The sequence below is a fragment of the Salmo trutta genome, chromosome 3 (assembly GCF_901001165.1).
Source record: "Salmo trutta chromosome 3, fSalTru1.1, whole genome shotgun sequence".
NCBI classification, from domain to species: domain Eukaryota; kingdom Metazoa; phylum Chordata; class Actinopteri; order Salmoniformes; family Salmonidae; genus Salmo; species Salmo trutta.
Window position 1 is genome coordinate 73,562,004 of NC_042959.1, and position 25,506 is coordinate 73,587,509.

The following is a 25,506-nucleotide window of genomic DNA, read 5'->3' on the forward strand; positions in this document are numbered from 1 at the left end:
ATACATGTACAGAGCTGAGAGCTGATGGTGAGAATGGCTTTTCCCTGTTCAGTCATGTTGCTGTTGTGTATCATTTCTAACACCCAAAAGTGGTGACCACCTTCCACAAAGATTCACACACACTGACTAACACACACACACAAGTGATGACATCTCTTGATCCAGTCACTCCTTCAGCGTATGTACACACTCTCACACACACTGACTAACACACATGTGTATTTCTCACACCGAAAGTCCAAGTGATGACGACTGGCCTTCATGAGGTCCAGTGGAGTATGTCAGAGCAGCCAGCAGGAGATAGAGCTGAGGTGAGATCCACCCTCCTCTGTGTTCTCAGGGGCTCCAGGTCTGCCGGTTGCTGAAGGAACTGTCATGGACTTGACTGGGCCGTCCTGCTGTGCATTTCTCACACCCCATCAATGTGATGAGAGTTAGCTACTGCTACTGTACACTCTCATCAGTGTGTGATTGTGTGACGTTAGAAGCAGGAGGACATAGTGTCATTAACTGTCTTTTGGGGGGGAGGGGGGGGTAGATTTAAATGTTGTTTCCACCTTGACAAAGTTTGCCACAGTCCCTTTGATAGGGAAGGGACCAGAGGAAACACAAAGCTAATAACATGACAGTGTCCTGATCAACACCTTGCCTTCAGCCATCATCCTTCCCATTGTCTTCACTCTGCTTTTTCTTCTCCTTCTTTACTCTGCCTTTTCTTCTTCCTTTTGTCTTTCATTCACTCTGGAAAAGGTGCTCTTTGTTCTGGGGATAATAACACTATAGTATGTATGGATTTGGTTTATTAAGCATTTGTTTGTGACAGAGAGAATGAAACGCGGTCGTTAGAACCAAGAGGTTCTAGAAGGATGAGGTCATCAGGGTAAGATTAAACGAAGATGGAATGACGAACGTATCATTTTTCCCTTTGTTTGTTGGTGTTTTATCCCCCTTTCAATCTGGGTTACAAACTTTACAACTGGTTCAAATACTGAGCAAATCTTTCCACAAGACTGATAAATGACAGTGAATATTCCCGCTGGCCCCTGGTTCTAGCTTCACTGAATCTGAATATGGGGTTGATCACAAAGATTGCTGCCACTCAGTCCAGTGCATTTCCATTGTCAAGCCCCGAGGCACGGCGCCAGTAGTGAGGGGTTAGTGAAAGTGGCCACAGATCCTGGCCCTGGGAGTGTGTCTGAGCTGGAGCAATGACACAGTGGAGGGTGACACACGGCACGGGCTGCAGACACAGGGTAACATCGCTTTTAGAAATGTCTCCATTTCCTCTTTTTAATAACCACTTATGCTGTCATTTCCTGCCCCATCCATCATCATGAGGGACCACACCACACTGCTGCAAAACGCTGCACTGCACAAAACATGCAGTCATGTGCAGCCATGCTTGAGGCCAACTCTCAACACCAAAACACACCTGCTGGGTCCTGTGTGTTTGTGTGTGTTTGTGTGTGTGTGTGTGTGTGTGTGTGTGTGTGTGTGTGTGTGTGTGTGTGTGTGTGTGTGTGTGTGTGTGTGTGTGTGTGTGTGCGTGTGCGTGTGTGCGTGCGTCTATATACTCTGTTTAGCCTTGTGCAGCTGTGTGCTAGCTAGTGGCCCCTTGTATCCCCAACATAAGTGTGGACTGTGTGAGTGTGTTTGTTCCGTGTGTCCTTCTCTCTTGTACATTGATGTCTGTATGTCCATATGTACAGTATGTGTGTGTGTTTGTGTCTGTTTGTCTGTCTGTCTGACTGCACCTGAAGATATCTGTCTGTCTGTCTGTCTGTCTGTCTGTCTGTCTGTCTGTCTGTCTGTCTGTCTGTCTGTCTGTCTGTCTGTCTGTCTGTCTGTCTGTCTGTCTGTCTGTATTGTGTATGTGGTGTCCATCCATCCTGGCTCCTTGTTTGTCCTTGCATGTATCTGTTAGTGTGTATGAACCGTGCAGCCAGCCCAGCCGTGTACTACAGTACAGTACAATACAGTAGAGTACAGTATAGCCTCCCTCTCCCTGTGTGCTATCCCTGGCCCAGACCTACCACTGTGGGCTAATGTCAATTAGCATGCTGTTTATCAATAGCGGCCAAGCCAATCCACAAGAGAGCATGGGGAGAGGCGAGTACTGCAATTGCTCCAAAACACCAGTCTCTGATCTCGTTAAAGACTAACTGATGTTCTATGTTAACGAGCTTTACCTTAATTAATGGTATTAAAAAGAACAGGGAGTGGAATGTTGGGTGGTTTGGGTGGGTGGGATTTGGGTTAGTCTCTCTAATATTGTATAAAAGGGATGGATGAAAGGAAAGGAGAAAGAGGGGAGGGTGTGATGTGGGATTAGAGGAGGGAGACAGGTTGCTGGGGTGAGGAAGAAGAAATGGAAGGGATTGGAGGGAGAAGAAACAGGGGGATTGGAGGAAGAAAAGAGAGGCGCAAAGGGAAGGATAGAGAAGAGCTTTAAGGTGTTCTGTGAAGAAGTAGGAGAATCAATGAGGTGAAATTGATGAAGAGCGGAGAGGGAGAAAAAAGCAGACAAACGTTGACTCGATTCCTCTCATCTCTCCTCTCGCCCCCTCCAACTATGTCCCCTCTAGGATATTCAATTCCAGCTGACCCCTCCCCCTCTGACTCTCCTCCTCTACCTTCTCTTCCCCTCTCCCTCTGACTCTCCTCCTCTACCTTCTCTTCCCCTCTCCCTCTGACTCTCCTCCTCTACCTTCTCTTCCCCTCTCCCTCTGACTCTCCTCCTCTACCTTCTCTTCCCCTCTCCCTCTGACTCTCCTCCTCTACCTTCTCTTCCCCTCTCCCTCTGACTCTCCTCCTCTACCTTCTCTTCCCCTCTCACTCTCACTCTCCTCCTCTACCTTCCCTTCCCCTCTCCCTCTGACTCTCCTCCTCTACCTTCTCTTCCCCTCTCCCTCTGACTCTCCTCCTCTACCTTCCCCTCTCCCTCTGACTCTCCTCCTCTACCTTCCCCTCTCCCTCTGACTCTCCTCCTCTACCTTCCCTTCCCCTCTCCCTCTCACTCTCCTCCTCTACCTTCTCTTCCCCTCTCACTCTCACTCTCCTCCTCTACCTTCCCCTCTCCCCCTGACTCTCCTCCTCTACCTTCTCTTCCCCTCTCCCTCTGACTCTCCTCCTCTACCTTCTCTTCCCCTCTCCCTCTGACTCTCCTCCTCTACCTTCTCTTCCCCTCTCCCTCTGACTCTCCTCCTCTACCTTCTCTTCCCCTCTCCCTCTGACTCTCCTCCTCTACCTTCTCTTCCCCTCTCCCTCTCTCTGCTGTCTTTTCCCATCTTCACCTCCACCTTTATTTACACCTTCTGTCTCTCTCTCTCCTCACTTCACCTCTCTTCTCCAATCCTCTCTCCCTCTCTCCTCCTCCCCTTGTTCCCATGTTCACAGCTGGTACAGTGGCGCTCTCTGTGGGCGACAGTATGACAGATCGGTAGAGAGGGGGATGTATTGACACTGAAGGCAACGCATTACCACAACACATGCATTCCTCTGCTGCTGCAGTGTGTCTGTGCATGGTTGTGTGTGTGGAGGGGGGGATTGGGCTCTTTCCTCTGTGTGTGTGTGTGTGTGTGTGTGTGTGTGTGTGTGTGTGTGTGTGTGTGTGTGTGTGTGTGTGTGTGTGTGTGTGTGTGTGTGTGTGTGTGTGTGTGTGTGTGTTATGCAGATGAGCATGTACGCCAAGTTTAAGTTACACAAACATAACATAAAGGAATAATGATAACATAGTCCATAGGAATGGATACCAGCTTGACGATCTAAACAAGTGGAAACTGCTCTTATCAGAACCAACATCTAGACTACTACAAATACACACACGCACACACATGTGAATGTAGGCCTTTAGTGAAAACACTGTTTTCCATCAACATAATGCAACACTTGAACAGCGCATCCCAGTGAGTTTGAGTTTGATATGGCAACCAGAAACACTGCAGCACATCTGTGATTTGCAACACCATCTCTCATACAGGTCAGATACTCTCTCTCCACTCTGGCTACAGAGCTCAGGCTCTAGTTTCCAGTTCTGGCCTTACATTTGGGCCTTCATTTCTGTTTACCTTAGCTATAGTCCACTAATAAAGTCATGCTAGGAACAAAAGTTATTTATGGACCAAAATGGATAGAAACACTAGGATGTAAATTTAGAAATCTACCAAGACAACAACTGAGCTCGCACTCTCAGCTAAAATAACATAATATTTCCACTGCCGTTGGTAATTTAGTCAAGTAACAGTGTTTGAGTACAAATACATTGGTGAAAATAAGGAGAATGACAGTAGTTGTACCACTACTATACCTCGGCATGCAGTGGTATTAACGAATTCCCCATCCTAGCGTACCGTGCAGAGATATAAATAGATCGAGTGAAGATTGATCGACAATCTTACTGAAAGCTGTAGCTAAGATCAAGACGGTGGGCACACACACACACACACACACACACACACACACACACACACAGAGAGAGAGATGCAAACACACACACACACAGAGAGAGAGAGAGAGAGAGATGCAAACACACACACACACACAAACACACACAGTAGCCTAAGCATACCCTACAAAATGAACATCAATAGATATGACAACATCAATTGATAAATCCGCAGGCATTCATGCAAGTACCAGAAAACTGGTGAACAAGTGTGTGTGTGTGCGTGTGTCCGAATGTGGAGGTTTTTCATATGGTATCTATATAACCTACGAATATGCAAGATAGTCTATGCGTTGAGAGGTATAAGAGCTCGTGAGTGTTCACGCGCAGCAATGACAGAGGGGTCAAAGCTCCGCGCGCCGGCCGTTTCCACCTCCATCCATCTTTCCATCATGAGCCGCTCTACAGATGCCGACACCCGCACCCCCTATCCCCGTCTCAATGGCGCGTAGCAGGCTTTCGCTCCCCTAACCACAGTGAATCTAACTAGGAGACAGAAAAAAACGAACAAAATACCTCCGCACCTCGAATTCATAAAAATACATGCACTTACTGTTTTTCATGAGCCTTTCCCCCCTCGCTCCCTTCGTCCCTCCATTCTTTTCACATCCTTCCCTTTTGAGGTATCCGTTTGCGTTTTCCCCCCTGAAAATATATATCTAAATATATATTCTACATGTATTCAATTTTTCGATCTCTCTCTACCTCTCTCCCTCCCTCTCTCCTCTCTCTCTCCCCCTTTCCCTGTTCTTTTGTTAAAATTCAGTATATGCGCCCGGTCACCTAGCAACCATCAACCTCTCTCTATCCCTCCCTCACCCTCTCTCTCCATCACTGGCGACACGTGTTGAATGCTAAACTTAGCGGTGTGGAATAATATTAATAAAGGGGTGGTCGCTCTATAACTCTCTTTCTCTCTGCCTCGCTCTCTCTTTCACTCTCACGCTTTGGCTATCATAATGCAATATAAATATTTACTAGAACCACTCAACCCTCCATGCACCCCCTCCAACCGCATTTCTCCCCCCTCTCTCCTCCCCTCCAGTCCTGCCATTCTCCTGGCTCCTATCGCTTTCTGCTTCTCCAAGCAAAACGGAGGCGCACCTCGCCACTGTCTGCGGAGCACATGTGAGTGGCTGGAAAGACCTGACATGAATGTGTGGTGTTTGAGAGAGAGGGGGGCATGTGTGCTTACTGTGTATGATCGTATGCAATCTTGCCTTGTAATTTGGACGAATGTGCATTGTCTACGTGTGAGACGATAGGATAGCAAAGTGAATCAGTTTGCACCCTGGACTCAGGGGTAGATGGAAACAGTGGAGGCTGCTGAGGCTAGTAATAATGGAATCAAACACATGGTAACCTTTTGTTTAATGTTGTTAATTTTTATACCTTTATTCAACAAGGCAAGTCAGTTAGGAACAAATTCTTATTTTCAATGACGGCCTAGGAACAGTGGGTTAACAGCCTGTTCAGGGGCAGAACGATAGATTTGTACCTTGTCAGCTCGGGGATTTGAATTTGCAACCTTTCGGTTACGAGTCCCACTAGGCTACCCTGCCGCCCCACCTATTCACCTTCAGCCATTTCCACAAGCCCGTCCTCCCCAATTAAGGTTCCGCCAACCTCCTGTGGATGAAAGACAGGTCAACAAAAATCACTCAAATTAGTATGACATGTTTTGTTTGGTATGTCCATCAACCATAATGAATGATATGTTATGAATTACAATTCATAGGATATGTTAGCTACGTAGGTGGCTAACGCTAATGTTAACGTTAGCTAGGTGGCTAACATTAGCTTGGCTAGGGATTAGGGGTTAGGAGTTAAGGTTAGAGGAAGGGTTAACTAACATGCTAAGTAGTTGCAAAGTAGTGAAAAAGTAGTAATTAGTTGCAAAGTTGTTAATTAGCTAAAATGCTAAAGTTGTCTGTGGTGAGAGTAAAACACACAACATTTGGCTTGCTAGACCCATCCACCCTGACCAACCACCCTCCTTTTGTTTTTGCATTTTGTAATCTTCCATTTTATGTACTGTAACCATGCCAAACTAAGCATATGCTGTACTAATTTGAGTGTCCCGGATTTTCCTTCACTATGTTACATCTAGTCTAAAATCAAATCAAATTGTATTGGTCACATACACATGGTTAGCAGATGTTATTGTGAGTGTAGCGAAATTCTTGTGCTTCTAGTTCCGACAGTGCAGCAATATTAATAAGTAATCAAACAATTCCACAACAACTACCTTATACACACAAATCTAAGTAAAGGGATGCAATAAGAATATGTACATATAAATATATGGATGAGCAATGACCGAGCGGCATCGGCAAGATACAATAGATATGATAAAATACAGTATATACATATGGGATGAGTAATGCAAGATATGTAAACATCATTATTAAAGTGGCATTAATAAAGTGACTAGTGATCCATTTGTTAGAGTAGCCAATGATTTAAAGTCTGTATGTAGGCAGCAGCCTCTCTGTGTTAGTGATGGCTGTTTAACAGTCAGATGTCCTTGAGATAGAAGCTGTTTTTTAGTCTCTCGGTCCCAGCTTTGATGCACCTGTACTGACCTCACCTTCTGGATGGTAACGGGGTGAACAGGCAGTGGCTTTGGTGGTTGTTGTCCTTGATGATCTTTTTGGCCTTCTTGTGACATCGGGTGCTGTAGGTGTCCTGGAGGGCAGGTAGTTTGCCCCCAGTGATGCGTTGTGCAGACCGCACCACCCTCTGGAGACCCCTGTGGTTGTGGGCGGTGCAGTTGCCGTACCAGGCGGTGATAGAGCTCGACAGGGTGCTCTCAATTGTGCATCTGTAAAAGTTTGTGAGGGTTTTATACCCCAGCCCGGACACCGACCAGACTGGTCTTTCTACTGGATATCCCAGCCCGGACACCGACCAGACTGGTCTTTCTACTGGATACCCCAGCCCGGACAACGACCAGACTGGTCTTTCTACTGGATACCCCAGCCCGGACACCGACCAGACTGGTCTTTCTACTGGGTACCCCAGCCCGGACACCGACCAGACTGGTCTTTCTACTGGATACCCCAGCCCGGACACCGACCAGACTGGTCTTTCTACTGGATACCCCAGCCCGGACAACGACCAGACTGGTCTTTCTACTGGATACCCCAGCCCGGACACCGACCAGACTGGTCTTTCTACTGGGTACCCCAGCACGGACACCGACCAGACTGGTCTTTCTACTGGATACCCCAGAACGGACACCGACCAGACTGGTCTTTCTACTGGATACCCCAGCCCGGACACCGACCAGACTGGTCTTTCTACTGGGTACCCCAGCCCGGACACCGACCAGACTGGTCTTTCTACTGGATACCCCAGAACGGACACCGACCAGACTGGTCTTTCTACTGGATACCCCAGCCCGGACACCGACCAGACTGGTCTTTCTACTGGATACCCCAGCCCGGACACCGACCAGACTGGTCTTTCTACTGGATACCCCAGCCCGGACACCGACCAGACTGGTCTTTCTACTGGATACCCCAGCCCGGACACCGACCAGACTGGTCTTTCTACTGGATACCCCAGAACGGACACCGACCAGACTGGTCTTTCTACTGGATACCCCAGCCCGGACACCGACCAGACTGGTCTTTCTACTGGATACCCCAGCCCGGACACCGACCAGACTGGTCTTTCTACTGGATACCCCAGAACGGACACCGACCAGACTGGTCTTTCTACTGGATACCCCAGAACGGACACCGACCAGACTGGTCTTTCTACTGGATACACCGACATCTTGTTTTTGAAACTGAACACCTTCTTTGCCTGCTTTGAGGATAACGCAGTGCCGCCGACTGGGCCCGCTACCAAGGACTGTGGGCTCTCCTTCTCCGTGGCCGACATAAGACATTTAACCTCTCTAGGGTATGTGGGACGAAATCGTCCCACCTACTACACAGCCAGTGGAATCCCGTGGCGCGATATTCAAATACCTTAGAAATGCTATTACTTAAATTTCTCAAACATATGACTATTTTACACCATTTTAAAGACAAGACTCTCGTTAATCTAACCACACTGTCCGATTTCAAAAAGGCTTTACAACGAAAGCAAAACATTAGATTATGTCAGCAGAGTACCCAGCCAGAAATAATCAGACACCCATTTTTCAAGCTAGCATATAATGTCACATAAACCCAAACCACAGCTAAATGCAGCACTAACCTTTGATGATCTTCATCAGATGACACTCCTAGGACATTATGTTATACAATACATGCATGTTTTGTTCAATTAAGTTCATATTTATATCAAAAACCAGCTTTTTACATTAGCATGTGACGTTCAGAACTAGCATACCCACCGCAAACTTCCGGTGAATTTACTAAATTACTCACGATAAACGGTCACAAAAAACATAACAATTATTTTAAGAATTATACATACAGAACTCCTTTATGCAATCGCTATGTCCGATTTTAAAATAGCTTTTTGGCAAAAGCACATTTTGCAATATTCTGAGTAGATAGCTCGCCATCATGGGCTAGCTATTTTGACACCCACCAAGTTTGGCCCTCACCAAACTCACATTTACTATAACAAAAATTGGATTACCTTTGCTGTTCTTCGTCAGAATGCACTCCCAGGACTTCTACTTCAATAACAAATGTTGGTTTGGTTCAAAATAATCCATAGTTATGTTCAAATATCCTCTGTTTTGTTCGTGCGTTCAAGACACTATCCGAAGGGTAACGAAGGGTGACGCGCCCGACGCGTTTCGTGACAAAAAAATTCTAAATAATCCATTACCGTACTTCAAAGCATGTCAACCGCTGTTTAAAATCAATTTTTATGCGATTTTTCTCGTAAAAAAGCGATAATATTCCGACCGGGAAACCCTGTTTTTGTTCAAAGACGAAAAAATAAAAACATGGTGTCGGCTCGTGCACGCGCCCCCAGTCTCATTGTTCTCTGATCGACCACTATCCAAATGCGCTACTGTTTTTCAGCCATGGCCTGCAAAGTCATCATTCAACGTTTTGCCGCCTTCTGAGAGCCTATGGGAGCCGTAGGACGTGTCACGTTACAGCAGAGATCCTCAGTTTTCAATAAAGAGAGTGTAGAAGGCCAAGAAATGGTCAGAGAGGGCACTTCCTGTAAGGAATCTTCTCAGGTTTTTGCCTGCCATATGAGTTCTGTTATACTCACAGACACCATTCAAACAGTTTTAGAAACTTTAGGGTGTTTTCTATCCAAATCAAACAATTATATGCATATTCTAGTTTCTGGGCAGTAGTAATAACCAGATTAAATCGGGTACGTTTTTTATCCGGCCGTGCAAATACTACCCCCTACCCTAGAGAGGTTAAACGTGTTAACCTTCGCAATGTTGCCCACCCAGACGGCATCCCTAACCGCGTCCTCAGAGCATGCGCAGACCAGCTGGCTGGTGTGTTTACGGACATATTCAATCAAGCCAAATTTCTTCAGCCTTCTGAGATTGAAAAGGCGCTGTGCGCCTTCTTCCCCACACTGTCTATGTGGATGGACCATTTCAGTTTGTCCATGATGTGTACGCTGAGGAACTTAAAACTTTCCACCTTCTCCACTGCTGTCCGGTCGATGTGGATAGGGGGGTGCTCCCTCTGCTGTTTCCTGAAGTCCACGATATTCTCCTTTGTTTTGTTGACGTTGAGTGAGAGGTTGTTTTCCTGACACCACACTCTGAGTGCCCTCACCTCCTCCCTATAGGCCGTCTCGTCGTTGTTGGTGATCAAGCCTACTACTGTTGTGTCGTCTGCAAACTTGATGATTGAGTTGGAGGCGTACATGGCCACGCAGTAATGGGTGAACAGGGAGTACAGGAGGGGGCTGAGCACACACCCTTGTGGGGCCCCAGTGTTGAGGATCAGCGAAGTGGAGATGTTGTTTCCTACCTTCATCACCTGGGGTTGGCCCGTCAGGAAGTCCAGGACCCAATCACACAGGGCGGGGTTGAGACCCAGGGCCTCAAGTTTAATGGTGAGCTTGGAGTGTACTATGGTGTTGAATGCTGAGCTGTAGTCAATGAACATCATTCTTACGTAGCTATTCCTCTTGTCCAGATGGGATAGGGCAGTGTGATGGCAATTGCATCTTCTGCAGACCTATTGGGGCAGTAAGCAAATTGCAGTGGGTCCAGAGTGACAGGTAAGGTGGAGGTGATATGATCCTTGACTAGTCTCTCAAAGCACTTCATGATGATAGAAGTGAGTGCTACGGGGCGATAGTCATTCAGTTCAGGTACCTTTGCCTTCTTGGGTACAGGAATAAGGGTTGCCATCTTGAAGCAGGTGGGGACAGCAGACTGGGATAGGGATTGATTGATTGAATATGTCCGTAAACACACCAGCCAGCTGGTCTGCGCATGCTCTGAGGACGCGGTTAGGGATGCCGTCTGGGTGGGCAGCATTGCGAGGGTTAACACGTTTAAATGTCTTATGTCGGCCACGGAGAAGGAGAGCCCACAGTCCTTGGTAGCGGGCCCTGTCGGCGGCACTGTGTTATCCTCAAAGCAGGCAAAGAAGGTGTTTAGTTTCGAAAACAAGATGTCGGTGTATCCAGTAGAAAGACCAGTCTGGTCGGTGTCCTGGCTGGGGTATCCAGTAGAAAGACCAGTCTGGTCGGTGTCCGGGCTGGGGTACCCAGTAGAAAGACCAGTCTGGTAGGTGTCCGGGCTGGGGTACCCAGTAGAAAGACCAGTCTGGTCGGTGTCCGGGCTGGGGTATCCAGTAGAAAGACCAGTCTGGTCGTTGTCCGGGCTGGGGCATCCAGTAGAAAGACCAGTCTGGTCGGTGTCCGGTCTGGGGTATCCAGTAGAAAGACCAGTCTGGTCGGTGTCCGGGCTGGGGTATCCAGTAGAAAGACCAGTCTGGTCGGTGTCCGGTCTGGGGTACCCAGTAGAAAGACCAGTCTGGTCGGTGTCCGGGCTGGGGTATCCAGTAGAAAGACCAGTCTGGTCGTTGTCCGGGCAGGGGCATCCAGTAGAAAGACCAGTCTGGTCGGTGTCCGGGCTGGGATATCCAGTAGAAAGACCAGTCTGGTCGGTGTCCGGGCTGGGGTATCCAGTAGAAAGACCAGTCTGGTCGGTGTCCAAGCTGGGGTATCCAGTAGAAAGACCAGTCTGGTGGTTGTCCGGGCTGGGGTACCCAGTAGAAAGACCAGTCTGGTCGGTGTCCGGGCTGAGGCATCCAGTAGAAAGACCAGTCTGGTCGGTGTCCGGTCTGGGGTATCCAGTAGAAAGACCAGTCTGGTCGGTGTCCTGGCTGGGGTATCCAGTAGAAAGACCAGTCTGGTCGGTGTCCAAGCTGGGGTATCCAGTAGAAAGACCAGTCTGGTGGTTGTCCGGGCTGGGGTATCCAGTAGAAAGACCAGTCTGGTCGGTGTCCGGGCTGGGGTACCCAGTAGAAAGACCAGTCTGGTCGGTGTTCGGGCTGGGGTATCCAGTAGAAAGACCAGTCTGGTGGTTGTCCGAGCTGGGGTATCCAGTAGAAAGACCAGTCTGGTCGGTGTCCGGGCTGGGGTATCCAGTAGAAAGACCAGTCTGGTCGGTGTTCGGGCTGGGGTATCCAGTAGAAAGACCAGTCTGGTCGGTGTCCGGGCTGGGGTATCCAGTAGAAAGACCAGTCTGGTCGGTGTCCGGGCTGGGGTACCCAGTAGAAAGACCAGTCTGGTCGTTGTCCGGGCTGGGGCATCCAGTAGAAAGACCAGTCTGGTCGGTGTCCGGGCTGGGGTACCCAGTAGAAAGACCAGTCTGGTTGGTGTCCGGGCTGGGGTATCCAGTAGAAAGACCAGTCTGGTCGTTGTCCGGGCTGGGATATCCAGTAGAAAGACCAGTCTGGTCGGTGCATCTTTTATCAATTATTCAAGAAAGTATCTGGATACTTATAGTATCACACACAGACACGTGTGCACTCACTCACACACACACACACACATTGCATTTTTTTTAAATCAATTATTCTGGAAATTATCTGGATTGTTTAAAAATACCATTCATAAATTTTTTTAAATACATTTTTCAGATTAAATAACAAAAATATTTTCTACATTAGTTCTCTCGGACACACGCACTCTCTCTCACACACATGCACACACATACACACACAAACACACACACACACACACAAACAACAAACACGCACACACAGCAAAGTGTTAGCTGATGTTTTATTTGACTGAGATAGAGGAAGTGGAGTTTGAGATTGGGAGTGTTCTGTATATTCCTCTTCTCTTTCACTATCCCTCTCTCTTCCTCCTTTCCTCTATGCTTGTCTTTGTTGGTGTGTAAACTCTGCTTGGCTCTTCTTGAACTGCACTGTTGGTTAAGGGCTTGTAAGTAAGCATTTCACGGTAAAGTCTACCCTTGTTCTATTAGGCGCATGTGACAAATAAAGTTTGATTTGATCAATAGATCCATACATGACCATGGATCATTAGTGAGGCCTGCACCACACTGTGTAAATGATCATGGATCATTAGTAAGGCCTGCACCACGCTACTGTGTAAATGACCATGGATCATTAGTGAGGCCTGCACCACGCTACTGTGTAAATGATCATGGATCATTAGTGAGGCCTGCACCACGCTACTGTGTAAATGATCATGGATCATTAGTGAGGCCTGCACCACGCTACTGTGTAAATGATCATGGATCATTAGTAAGGCCTGCACCATGCTACTGTGTAAATGATCATGGATCATTAGTGAGGCCTGCACCACGCTACTGTGTAAATTATCATGGGTCATAAGTGAGGCCTGCACCACGCTACTGTGTAAATGATCATGGATCATTAGTGAGGCCTGCACCACGCTACTGTGTAAATGATCATGGGTCATTAGTGAGGCCTGCACCACGCTACTGTGTAAATGATCATGGATCATTAGTGAGGCCTGCACCACGCTACTGTGTAAATGATCATGGATCATTAGTGAGGCCTGCACCACGCTACTGTATAAATGATCATGGATCATTAGTGAGGCCTGCACCACGCTACTGTGTAAATGATCATGGATCATTAGTGAGGCCTGCACCACGCTACTGTGTAAATGATCATGGATCATTAGTGAGGCCTGCACCACGCTACTGTGTAAATGATCATGGGTCATTAGTGAGGCCTGCACCACGCTACTGTGTAAATGATCATGGGTCATTAGTGAGGCCTGCACCACGCTACTGTGTAAATGATCATGGATCATTAGTGAGGCCTGCACCACGCTACTGTGTAAATGATCATGGATCATTAGTGAGGCCTGCACCACGCTACTGTGTAAATGATCATGGATCTTTAGTGAGGCCTGCACCACGCTACTGTGTAAATGATCATGGATCATTAGTGAGGCCTGCACCACGCTACTGTTTAAATGATCATGGATCATTAGTGAGGCCTGCACCACACTACTGTGTAAATGATCATGGATCATTAGTGAGGCCTGCACCACGCTACTGTGTAAATGATCATGGATCATTAGTGAGGCCTGCACCACGCTACTGTGTAAATGATCATGGATCATTAGTGAGGCCTGCACCACGCTACTGTGTAAATGATCATGGGTCATTAGTGAGGCCTGCACCACGCTACTGTGTAAATGACCATGGATCATTAGTGAGGCCTGCACCACGCTACTGTGTAAATGATCATGGATCATTAGTGAGGCCTGCACCACGCTACTGTGTAAATGATCATGGATCATTAGTGAGGCCTGCACCACGCTCTGTGTAAATGATCATGGATCATTAGTGAGGCCTGCACCACACTACTGTGTAAATGATCATGGATCATTAGTGAGGCCTGCACCACGCTACTGTGTAAATGATCATGGATCAATAGTGAGGCCTGCACCACGCTACTGTGTAAATGATCATGGATCATTAGTGAGGCCTGCACCACGCTACTGTGTAAATGATCATGGGTCATTAGTGAGGCCTGCACCACGCTACTGTGTAAATGACCATGGATCATTAGTGAGGCCTGCACCACGCTACTGTGTAAATGATCATGGATCATTAGTGAGGCCTGCACCACGCTACTGTGTAAATGATCATGGATCATTAGTGAGGCCTGCACCACGCTCTGTGTAAATGATCATGGATCATTAGTGAGGCCTGTTCCACGCTACTGTGTAAATGATCATGGATCATTAGTGAGGCCTGCACCACGCTACTGTGTAAATGATCATATGATTGGAGTTAACATATTGAGGAGCGCTCCAGATTGATGTACATAAAACATACACACACACATACACACCAGCCAGGTCACACCAGATCGACTTCAGTATTCAACGTTGTCCAGGTCCCCAGGACGTTGGGAGATGCCTTCAACACCGTCCACTAGGAGCAACGTGAGCGCCTACTAGCATCTAGCTAGAAACTTGCTAGGGTGTTGTGGATGGGGATAGAGGATGGGCTTAAACCGTGTGCTCTGGCTTCGAGGATTGCGGGTTCAATCCCAGTTCTAAGCACTTGTTTTTATTTTTTCTGTTTTAACCCTATCACCAATGTTAACCCTTACCTTAACACTGGAACAGCTGGCCCTCGAGGGACCCCCCCCCCCCCCCTTTGAGCTGATGAGCAGTCATTCTGACAGCAACAACAGTGTAATTAATGAATTTCATATATGCTATCGCAAAAATAATAATTTGGTTGTGTTTATTAAGGTTACATTAGAATACGAAAAAGTATATATTTCAACTAACACAATAGCATTTTCATTAGTTTATGTTACTGTAGGCTATTTGTTAAAAAAAATAAAACACTGAAAACACAAAAATTCAAGTGTTCAATAAATGTTATTCGTGGAGTGCCTTTGTTATGACAACTAGGAAACAGAATGCGGTAATGGCTTCTTTTTAGAACAACAAAAAATCTATATATACCCCAACCAGCAAGACACGCGGTCGGCAAGACGCGCGGTCGGCAAGACGCGCGGTCGGCAAGACGCGCGGTCGGCAAGACGCGCGGTCAGCAAGACGCACGGTCAGCAAGACGCACGGTCAGCAAGACAAGCGGTCAGCAAGACAAGCGGTCAGCAAGACGCACGGTCAGCAAGACGCACAGTCAGCAAGACAAGCGGTCAGCAAGACAAGCGGTCAGCAAGACGCACGGTCAGCAAGACGCACGGTCAGCAAGACGCACGGTCAAATGATGAAAACAACAGTAGCCTAAACATCATAAGCACAAAGGGTGCTGGATAAATAGTGACGATCAGCACAAAAGCAATAGTGGTATTATAATGAATATGTGTTGATATGTCAGCAGTCAAAAATAGCCGATTATTGTCAGCTCGTGCTTACACGGTGAGTGTCTTCACACAATGGCATCAACTGGAGCAGGTCCATGTCACATAAACAACAAAAGCTGCTGAGTGTGTTGCCGATGTTGTTTCTGCTAGAGATGTAGGACCCGCTCTCTCAGTGATGACATTTTGTGCTTATAATCGGCCCGTAGCATTGTCACCGGCTTGTTTTATCCAGATGTTGCCTTCCCTTCCTCTCTCCTCTCTCATTGTTTCATTTGGTGGCTGCACGGGCACCTGCTCACTGTGCACAGATCTGGATTTTTTGCACTTAGGCCTCAGGGATGTAGTTTCAGGCTGAGGCTCAGAATCAGTAGATTAATTTTTTCCACACCATCTGAGTCATTTCCACTCAGATTTTGTAGCAACGCTAACGTAGCGTGTGCATCGATTCGTTTTGGTCTCCTTACCATAGTAAATTACGCACGCTCTCACTGTGTACTAGGTCAGAGAAGACTGATAAGACTGCTTGGATTCGGTGGACTGAAATAGGGTACATACCATTTTGAGATTATAATTAGAGTAGATCAATACAATAGAATGGCCAGTATAGTTTAGGCTCAGTTTCAAAGCAATTATCTGGGTGATTATCAATTGGGCACGGCACCTTCCACTGTAAGGGAGCAGGCCCTACTGTCGGGAGAAGGAGGGGAGCAGGCCCTACTGTCGGGAGAAGGAGGGGAGCAGGCCCTACTGTCGGGAGAAGGAGGGGAGCAGGCCCTACTGTCGGGAGAAGGAGGGGAGCAGGCCCTACTGTCGGGAGAAGGAGGGGAGCAGGCCCTACTGTCGGGACAAGGAGGGGAGCAGGCCCTACTGTCGGGAGAAGGAGGGGAGCAGGCCCTACTGTCGGGAGAAGGAGGGGAGCAGGCCCTACTGTCGGGAGAAGGAGGGGAGCAGGCCCTACTGTCGGGACAAGGAAGGGCAATGGGGGGGAAACCATTCAAAAAATGACATGCACTCCTAAAACTGGTTATATCTCCAGTTCTGTTTGTGACATTAATAAGATCCTAACAACAAGTGTGTTATATAGACTTATTTAGGAAAAGTCAAGGACGGAGGGGGCAGGACTTTAAAAAACAGAACAGTCCAAATGACTGTTTGAGTGGTTCTAGTGTTAATCAGCCATAATTAATGCCTAAACTTAACTGTTGAAATGTGACGTTTATCCCCCCCGGATAAACGTTGAATACTGAAGTGAGAACGTGAGATCTCTCACTCACACACACACACACACACACACACACACACACACACACACACACACACACACACACACACACACAGGAAACCAACTCCCCAAGGGACATTACTGTATTAGTGGAAATGTGTCAATGTGAAGGTTTGATGGACATGTAGATGTTTCTGTTCTATCTCATTTAACATTCATCAATATCTGTGTGTGTGTGTTTGTGTGTGTGTGTAACCATTAGCGGTGGACACACAGCAGACCTTGTTATTTTTCTCTCCTGTACCAATCCCAGCCATTAGGACTGTAGGAGAAAGTCACCCCTAGACACTGATCTAAGCTCAGTTACATTTACCCTCCCTGGTGCCATATGGTTAGGATTTGGAATGGTAAACTAATCCTAGATCTGTGCCTACAGGCAGCTCACATCCCAGTCATTAGCAGGATGATAAAGTCACCCCTATACACTGGTATATGGTAAGTCGTACATTTCCTTCCCTAATGGTTAAATGTTACGATAAGGTTATGGCAAGCTGATCCTAGATCTGTGCAGTCATTATTCCCCAGATGGCAGAGACGGATAGACAGCGAGGACCCATTGTTTCTGAGGTATATGATGTGGGATAAGGATCCATATCAGGCTCAGTGGTGTGTTGCGAGACAGTGCTACTATAGTGGTATTAATAATAGGCCAGATACATATCAGCCCCTGGTTTCTCTCATACAGTACAGGTGAACCTCCTCAACCAGAGAACTTGTCACATTCCTCCTGTTATCTTATGAACCTCCTCAACCAGAGAACTTGTCACATTCCTCCTGTTATCTTATGAACCTCCTCAACCAGAGAACTTGTCACATTCCTCCTGTTATCTTATGAACCTCCTCAACCAGAGAACTTGTCACTTTCCTCCTGCTATCTTATGGACCTCCTCAACCAGAGAACTTGTCACATTCCTCCTGTTATCTTATGAACCTCCTCAACCAGAGAACTTGTCACATTCCTCCTGTTATCTTATGAACCTCCTCAACCAGAGAACTTGTCACATTCCTCCTGCTATCTTATGAACCTCCTCAACCAGAGAACTTGTCACATTCCTCCTGTTATCTTATGAACCTCCTCAACCAGAGAACTTGTCACATTCCTCCTGTTATCTTATGAACCTCCTCAACCAGAGAACTTGTCACATTCCTCCTGTTATCTTATGAACCTCCTCAACCAGAGAACTTGTCACTTTCCTCCTGTTATCTTATGAACCTCCTCAACCAGAGAACTTGTCACATTCCTCCTGTTATCTTATGAACCTCCTCAACCAGAGAACTTGTCACTTTTCTCCTGTTATCTTATGAACCTCCTCAACCAGAGAACTTGTCACATTCCTCCTGTTATCTTATGAACCTCCTCAACCAGAGAACTTGTCACATTCCTCCTGCTATCTTATGAACCTCCTCAACCAGAGAACTTGTCACTTTCCTCCTGTTATCTTATGATCCTCCTCAACCAGAGAACTTGTCACATTCCTCCTGTTATCTTATGAACCTCCTCAACCAGAGAACTTGTCACTTTCCTCCTGTTATCTTATGAACCTCCTCAACCAGAGAACTTGTCACTTTCCTCCTGTTATCTTATGAACCTCCTCAACCAGAGAACTTGTCACATTCCTCCTGTTATCTTATGAACCTCCTCAACCAGAGAACTTGTCACATTCCTCCTGTTATCTTATGAACCTCCTCAACCAGAGAACTTGTCACATTCCTCCTGCTATCTTATGAACCTCCTCAACCAGAGAACTTGTCACATTCCTCCTGCTATCTTATGAACCTCCTCAACCAGAGAACTTGTCACATTCCTCCTGTTATCTTATGAACCTCCTCAACCAGAGAACTTGTCACTTTCCTCCTGCTATCTTATGGACCTCCTCAACCAGAGAACTTGTCACATTCCTCCTGTTATCTTATGAACCTCCTCAACCAGAGAACTTGTCACATTCCTCCTGTTATCTTATGAACCTCCTCAACCAGAGAACTTGTCACATTCCTCCTGTTATCTTATGAACCTCCTCAACCAGAGAACTTGTCACATTCCTCCTGTTATCTTATGAACCTCCTCAACCAGAGAACTTGTCACATTCCTCCTGTTATCTTATGAACCTCCTCAACCAGAGAACTTGTCACATTCCTCCTGTTATCTTATGAACCTCTCTTTCTTTCTTTCTTTCTCTCTCGCTCTCTCTCTCTCTTATGTACTCTGAGATGTTTATATTGTAATATAAGGTTTATTAGGCATGTGATGGTATGCATTCTACCATTTATTATTTGTGGCAGCATGTGTAGCATTGCCTTTTGTGTATTGTACAGTATAGGCTATAAGTACAATATGAATGTTCATCTGGAGAAGTACCATATGTGTTCCTATGCAGGGTTGTGTGGGTGTTTATTTGTGACAGGATTATGTTTGCATGTGCACAATACACATACTGTACATTATTTTGCCATGCAAAAATGAGTGTGTGTGTGTGTGTGTGGGGGGGGGGGGGGGGGGGGGGGGTAGATCTTTGGTGTCTGTCCTAATCTGATGTGACTGGGTTCCCCCCATCTCTGTTTACGCATCTGTTTAGCTCTGAGCTAATAATCAAACACCAGGCTACACACACACACACACACACACACACACACACACACACTCACACACACACACACACACACACACACTCTCACACACACACACACACACACACACACACACACACACACCAACCAGATTTGATTAGATTTTGATATAACCAGTTTCTTTTTCTTCGGAAAACAATCATTTAAAAGTCAGCTAATTACATAGCTGTAGTGAGAGAGAGATGGTTCATCATTTCAGATTTGTCTGCTTGACTGGGTCCTTGCAATGTCAGGAGGGTCTTCCGGAATAGGTTTCTTTACAGTGAGAGAAAGACAGACAGACAGAGAGACAGAGATGTTGGAGAGAGGGAAATGGATAGTTGGTCCTCAGTGGAGTGGTGTTAAAGACACAAGCCCTCCGGATGATTCTCTGAGCCTGACTAGCCTGTCTGGCATTAACTGAAGGCATGGGGCCCTGGCACAGAGAGAGAGAGAGAGAGAGAGAGAGAAGTGGAAGGGTTATAGAGAAAGAGAGAAAAAGGAGGGAGTGAGTGAGTGATCTAGAGAAGACCATTGGGACTTGGCATGGAGGGAGAGGGGGGAGAGAGAGAGGGAAATAGGGGGAGGGGTGCTGAGAGAGGGAGAGAAGAGGAAGGGAGAAAGGAGGGCAATGAGTGATCTAGAGAGGACCATGGGGATTGCCATGGAGGGGGAGAGAGAGAGAGAGAGAGAGAGGGTGGGTGGGAGGTGGGAGGGAGGATAGAGGAGGCAGGAAGTGATTGAGAGAGGGAGAGAAGAGGAAGGTACAGAGGAAGGGAGAAAAGAAGGGCAGTGAGTGGGTGATCTAGAGAGTACCATGGGGATTGGCATGGAGGGGGAGAGAGAGAGAGAGAGGGTGGTGGGTGGGAGGGAGGATAGAGGAGGCAGGAAGTGATTGAGAGAGGGAGAGAAGAGGAAGGTACAGAGGAAGGGAGAAAAGAAGGGCAGTTAGTGGGTGATCTAGAGAGGACCATGGGGTCATGGCATGAGGAATGTGAATGTGAGCGAGGGAGGAAGAGAGAGAGAGAAGAAAGAGAGAGGATGATAGGGCCATGGGGTCTTGGCATAGTTAGACAGAGGGCTAAGGAGAACGTGTGGGAAGCGTATTCAAACCTATCTCCAACCGACGCTGACTTCACACACACACACACACACACACACACACACACACACACACACACACACACACGGCAGAGAGAAGAGGCAATTTCATTTCCCTCTGTGGAATGTGAAAGAGGAAATATCCTGCTCCTCTGTGCTATAGTGCCGTAGCTCCCAACGACCTGCTGTGCTGAAAGGAACTCTAATCCATTTCAGTGGTCCTCCAGTCCTCATGCTACTGTGTGCAAATCCCCTCCATTGCTCTTCTTGAATAAATTAGTATTTTTTTTCTTCTGGCCATTGTGAGGCTCAACTTTTATCCCCCTGGAGAACCCTGATGAATGTGTAGAACTCACACCCTCGGGAACATCACACGCACACACACACACACACACACACACACACACACACACACTCGCTGGCTGAAGTAGACATTGGCTCAAACAGGAATACAGTAGCCTACAGTCTAGATGTTGATCTCTTTCTCTGTAAAACACACACTACTTTGTGGATGAAAGCCTGAAACATGTTCAGATTAATAATGACATTAAAGAACATTGAACAATTTAAAAGCCCATGTATTATTTATCTGGGAACAGAAGAACAACAATGTAATGAAATGCCCTTTATATCATCTTAGCTCATGAATATGTAAAACCTGCAAATGAATAATTCTTTATTATGAGGAAACGAGAGAATCTCAGGACTTGATAATGAGAGAGCGAGAGAGGGAGAGAGAGAGAGAGGGAGTGTGTGTGTATGTGTGTGTGTGTGTGTGTGTGTGTGTGTGTGTGTGTGTGTGTGTGTGTGTGTGTGTACGCGCGTGTGTGAAGTGCCTGTGTTGCATCTGCGCACGTTGTGTTTGAGTGCATGCCTGCAAACGTGTGTGCGTGTGTGTGTTTAACATTCCGTTATCCCTACCTGTGTCCTGGGAACCAATCAAAACTGTTCTGTCTCTGCTTGGACCAATCAAGACTGTTCTGTCTCTGCTTGAACCAATCGAGACTGTTCTGTCTCTGCTTGAACCAATCGAGACTGTTCTGTCTCTGCTTGAACCAATCAAGACTGTTCTGTCTCTGCTTGGACCAATCAAGACCGTTCTGTCTCTGCTTGGACCAATCAAGACCGTTCTGTCTCTGCTTGGACCAATCAAGACTGTTCTGTCTCTGCTTGGACCAAATCACAGCCCTCATGTTGAGTTTGAGTCTAATAGTCTTGTTCCTTCTGCAGTGGCTGGCGCGGTCTGCAACGCCATCCAGAGCGCCTAACGATGTCTCGCTGGAGAATGTGTCTCCTGAGGGAATACTGCCTGACAACGGGGGATCAGGATTCCATAAGGAGAAGTGAGCGCTCTGTTTCATCCAGCTCACTGGGGAATTCACATCCCCCTACTCACACAAACACACACACACACAGAGTAATACGCACACTCACTCGAGTATGCACACAAAGACACACACATACAACCACACACACACTCCCCCTCCCTCCCTCCCTGTCTCCCTCCCTCCTGCCACTACACCCCTGACAGCAGTCCTCTGGTGATATCAATAAGAAAGCAGGTCTAATCAATGACTCAGTGTCTCACCATCCCATCAGTCTGTGATCCTCCCCTACACCAGATTACCCAGCCTAAACCTCCCTCCCATCACAACCCACAGGAGCCTCTCTCCCCGCTTTATTCATAGACAGACACACAGAGACATACATACACCTTGTTGCAGGCTAAATAACCATGTAGTTCTTTATGTATTGCAATGACTTCTGACAGCTGTTGTGCTGCTGTGAGACTGTGTGAGAAAAATAAATCCTTGATGGAGGAGAAAGTTTAAGTCTAAAATCCCTGACTATTACTTTCCGTGTTTTCTCCGAGCTAGGTGGAGGTGTGACCCAAATCCTTCAGGTTTTCTGATGATTGGACTGAACGTTAGATCAGAGGAGTCCAGTGGGGTGGTGGGGGGAGATGGGGAAGGGAAGAGGAGGAGGAGGGTCAACACTATCTATCTGGCCATGGTAGAGAGGACGAAGGGGGTGCTGTGCTTTCAAAACACAAATGCACTTTTCAAACGCGAATCATGATCTTACTGTAACTTTCACCCTGAACTTAACCTGTTAACACAAATGCTAACCCAAGCCAAACTTAAAGGAGCAATCTGCAATTGCTATATCTGTTTTGGGACTTGTAAATTAATGATATATAGCTATCGATTCTTAAAGAATATTACTTGGAAATGCCTCATGAGCTTAGTTTAACTGTAACCACACCAGGACCCAAAATATAAGCTTGTTTTACTCCACTGTTTGTGAACAATGTAATTGTAAACAAACACGGTATAGCTTCAAAACATGGTAAAAACTATAGAGTGGGCTAGGATGGGTCCATCATTTACCTCCTCTGAGTGTCACGTCCTGACCAGTAGAGGGGGTAGTTGGGTCAGGACGTGGCAGAAGGGAGTGTGTGTTTGTTATTGTTTCATTGATTTTGGCTGTGTGACTTCCAATCAAGCACAGCTGTAGAGGGTTGTGTTTGATTGGGAGTCACACATAAGGTGCCTACTTTGCCTTGTGGGGTTGTGGGTGGTTGTTTTTTGCACTGCTTTTTAGCCTGCAGAACTGTCACTGGTGTCACCCTTTTGTGTTGTTCCTGTGGATGCTCTACTCCTTTTGTTTTGGTAATAAAAAGATGAGTATTCACATACCTGCTGCGCCTTGGTCTTCTCTCCATGACAACTGTTGTTACAGAATTACCCACCACCAAAGGACCAAGCAGCAGGAGAACAGCATGGATGGATGGACGTGGGTGGATTTAACGATGTTCGTGTCCAGGGCTATGGAAGAGTTAAGGGAACCCGAGAGGCAGCCCCAAGAAATTTTTTGGGGGGGGCACAAGGGCTGTGAAGAGGGGCAAGGATGGAGCCCCAGGCCAGCTCCCCGCACTAGCCCTGAATTACGTGTCTCCAATCTGGTACGCCCAGTACCAGCACCCCGCACCAAGCCCAAGGTGCGTGTCCCCAGCCCCGCCAGTCAACAGTCGTCGGAGCTGCCCGCCAGTCAACAGTCGTCGGAGCTGCCCGCCAGTGAACAGTCGTCGGAGCTGCCCGTCAGTCAACAGTCGTCGGCGCTGCCCGTCAGTCAACAGTCGTCGGAGCTGCCCGTCAGTCAACAGTCGTCGGAGCTGCCCGTCAGTCAACAGTCGTCGGAGCTGCCCGCCAGTCAACAGTCGCCGGAGTGGTCAGACTGCGCTGAACTGCCGGAGTGGCCAGACTGCGCTGAACTGCCGGAGTGGCCAGACTGCGCTGAACTGCCGGAGTGGCCAGACTGCGCTGAACTGCCGGAGTGGCCAGACTGCGCTGAACTGCCGGAGTGGCCAGACTGCGCTGAACTGCCGGAGTGGCCAGACTGCCCCGACCTGCCGGAGTGGCCAGACTGCCCCGACCTGCCGGAGTGGCCAGACTGCCCCGACCTGCCGGAGTGGCCAGACTGCCCCGACCTGCCGGAGTGGCCAGGCTGCCCCGACCTGCCGGAGTGGCCAGACTGCCCCGACCTGCCGGAGTGGCCAGACTGCCCCGACCTGCCGGAGTGGCCAGACTGCCCCGACCTGCCGGAGTGGCCAGACTGCCCCGAACTGCCGGAGTGGCCAGGGACACCCGCCAGCCCGGTGAGTCCTGTGCCTACGCCTAGGGCCAGGCCTCTGTCATGTCTCCCCAGCCTGGTGAATCCTGGGTCAGTGCCGTCAGAGCAGCCAGGGTCGCCCGCCAGCCAGGCGCAACCATCGCCGCCCGCCAGCCGGGCGCAGCCAGGGTCGCCCGCCAGCCGGGCGCAACCAGGGTCGCCCGCCAGCCGGGCGCAACCATCGCCGCCCGCCAGCCGGGCGCAACCATCGCCGCCCGCCAGCCGGGCGCAACCATCGCCGGCCGCCAGCCGGGCGCAGTCAGTGTCGCCCACCAGACCTTCGGCGGGGCCAGGTGCGCCACCGAAGAGGGCGACGTCAAGGGTGGAGCAGAGGCCACGTCCCGCACCTGAGCCGCCGCCGTAAGAGGGCCCACCCGGACCCTCCCCTTCAGAGTCAGGTTTTGCGGCCGGAGTCCGCACCTTTGGGGGGGGGTACTGTAACGCCCTGGCCATAGAGAGGGGTTTTTGTTCTTTATTTTGGTTAGGCCAGGGTGTTACATTGGGTGGGCGTTCTATGTTCCTTTTTCTATGTTTTTGTATTTCTTTGTTTTGGGCCGTGTGTGTGGCTCCCAATCAGGCACAGCTGAAGCTCGTTGCTGCTGATTGGGAGTCACACATAAGGAGCATGTTTTTCCTTTGGGTTTGTGGGTAATTGTTTCTGTCAGTGTTTTGTACCAGACAGGACTGTTTGCTGTCGGTTTACTCTTTTCTTGTTTTGTATAGTGTTCACGTTGTTTATATTAAAGTCTAATAATGAACACTAACTCCGCTGCACCTTGGTCCACTTCTTCAGACGACAGCCGTTACACTGAGTGGACACTTTCCTGACCTGTGACCCCGGCACATGACATTTAAGAGGTGGTATGATGCGCATCCTGCCCACTGTTTAATTATCTAAAACAGCCTTCTCATTTTAATATGGATCCTATCCAGCTCACTCCTCTCTACACACACACACACACCCACACACACACACACACAAAGGTTATCATAGTTTTGTGTTTTTATATGAGTTTGTATTTATATAAATTTTTGTTTAGTTTCAGTTAGTTTTCAGATCTGATTTACTAGTTTTTATTTAGTTTAAGTTTTATAAAAACATATATTTAATATATTTCTTTGTTATATTATTT

General features: G+C 47.8%; 1 long non-coding RNA gene across 1 annotated transcript; it reads left to right on the forward strand.

Annotated features, from left to right (window-relative positions):
* Positions 1-5,381: 5,381 nt before the first annotated feature.
* On the forward strand, positions 5,382-22,533 carry LOC115165130 (uncharacterized). Its single transcript, XR_003870072.1, has 2 exons — positions 5,382-5,572; positions 21,932-22,533. It is a non-coding gene; the product is annotated as an uncharacterized LOC115165130 (long non-coding RNA).
* Positions 22,534-25,506: the final 2,973 nt, after the last annotated feature.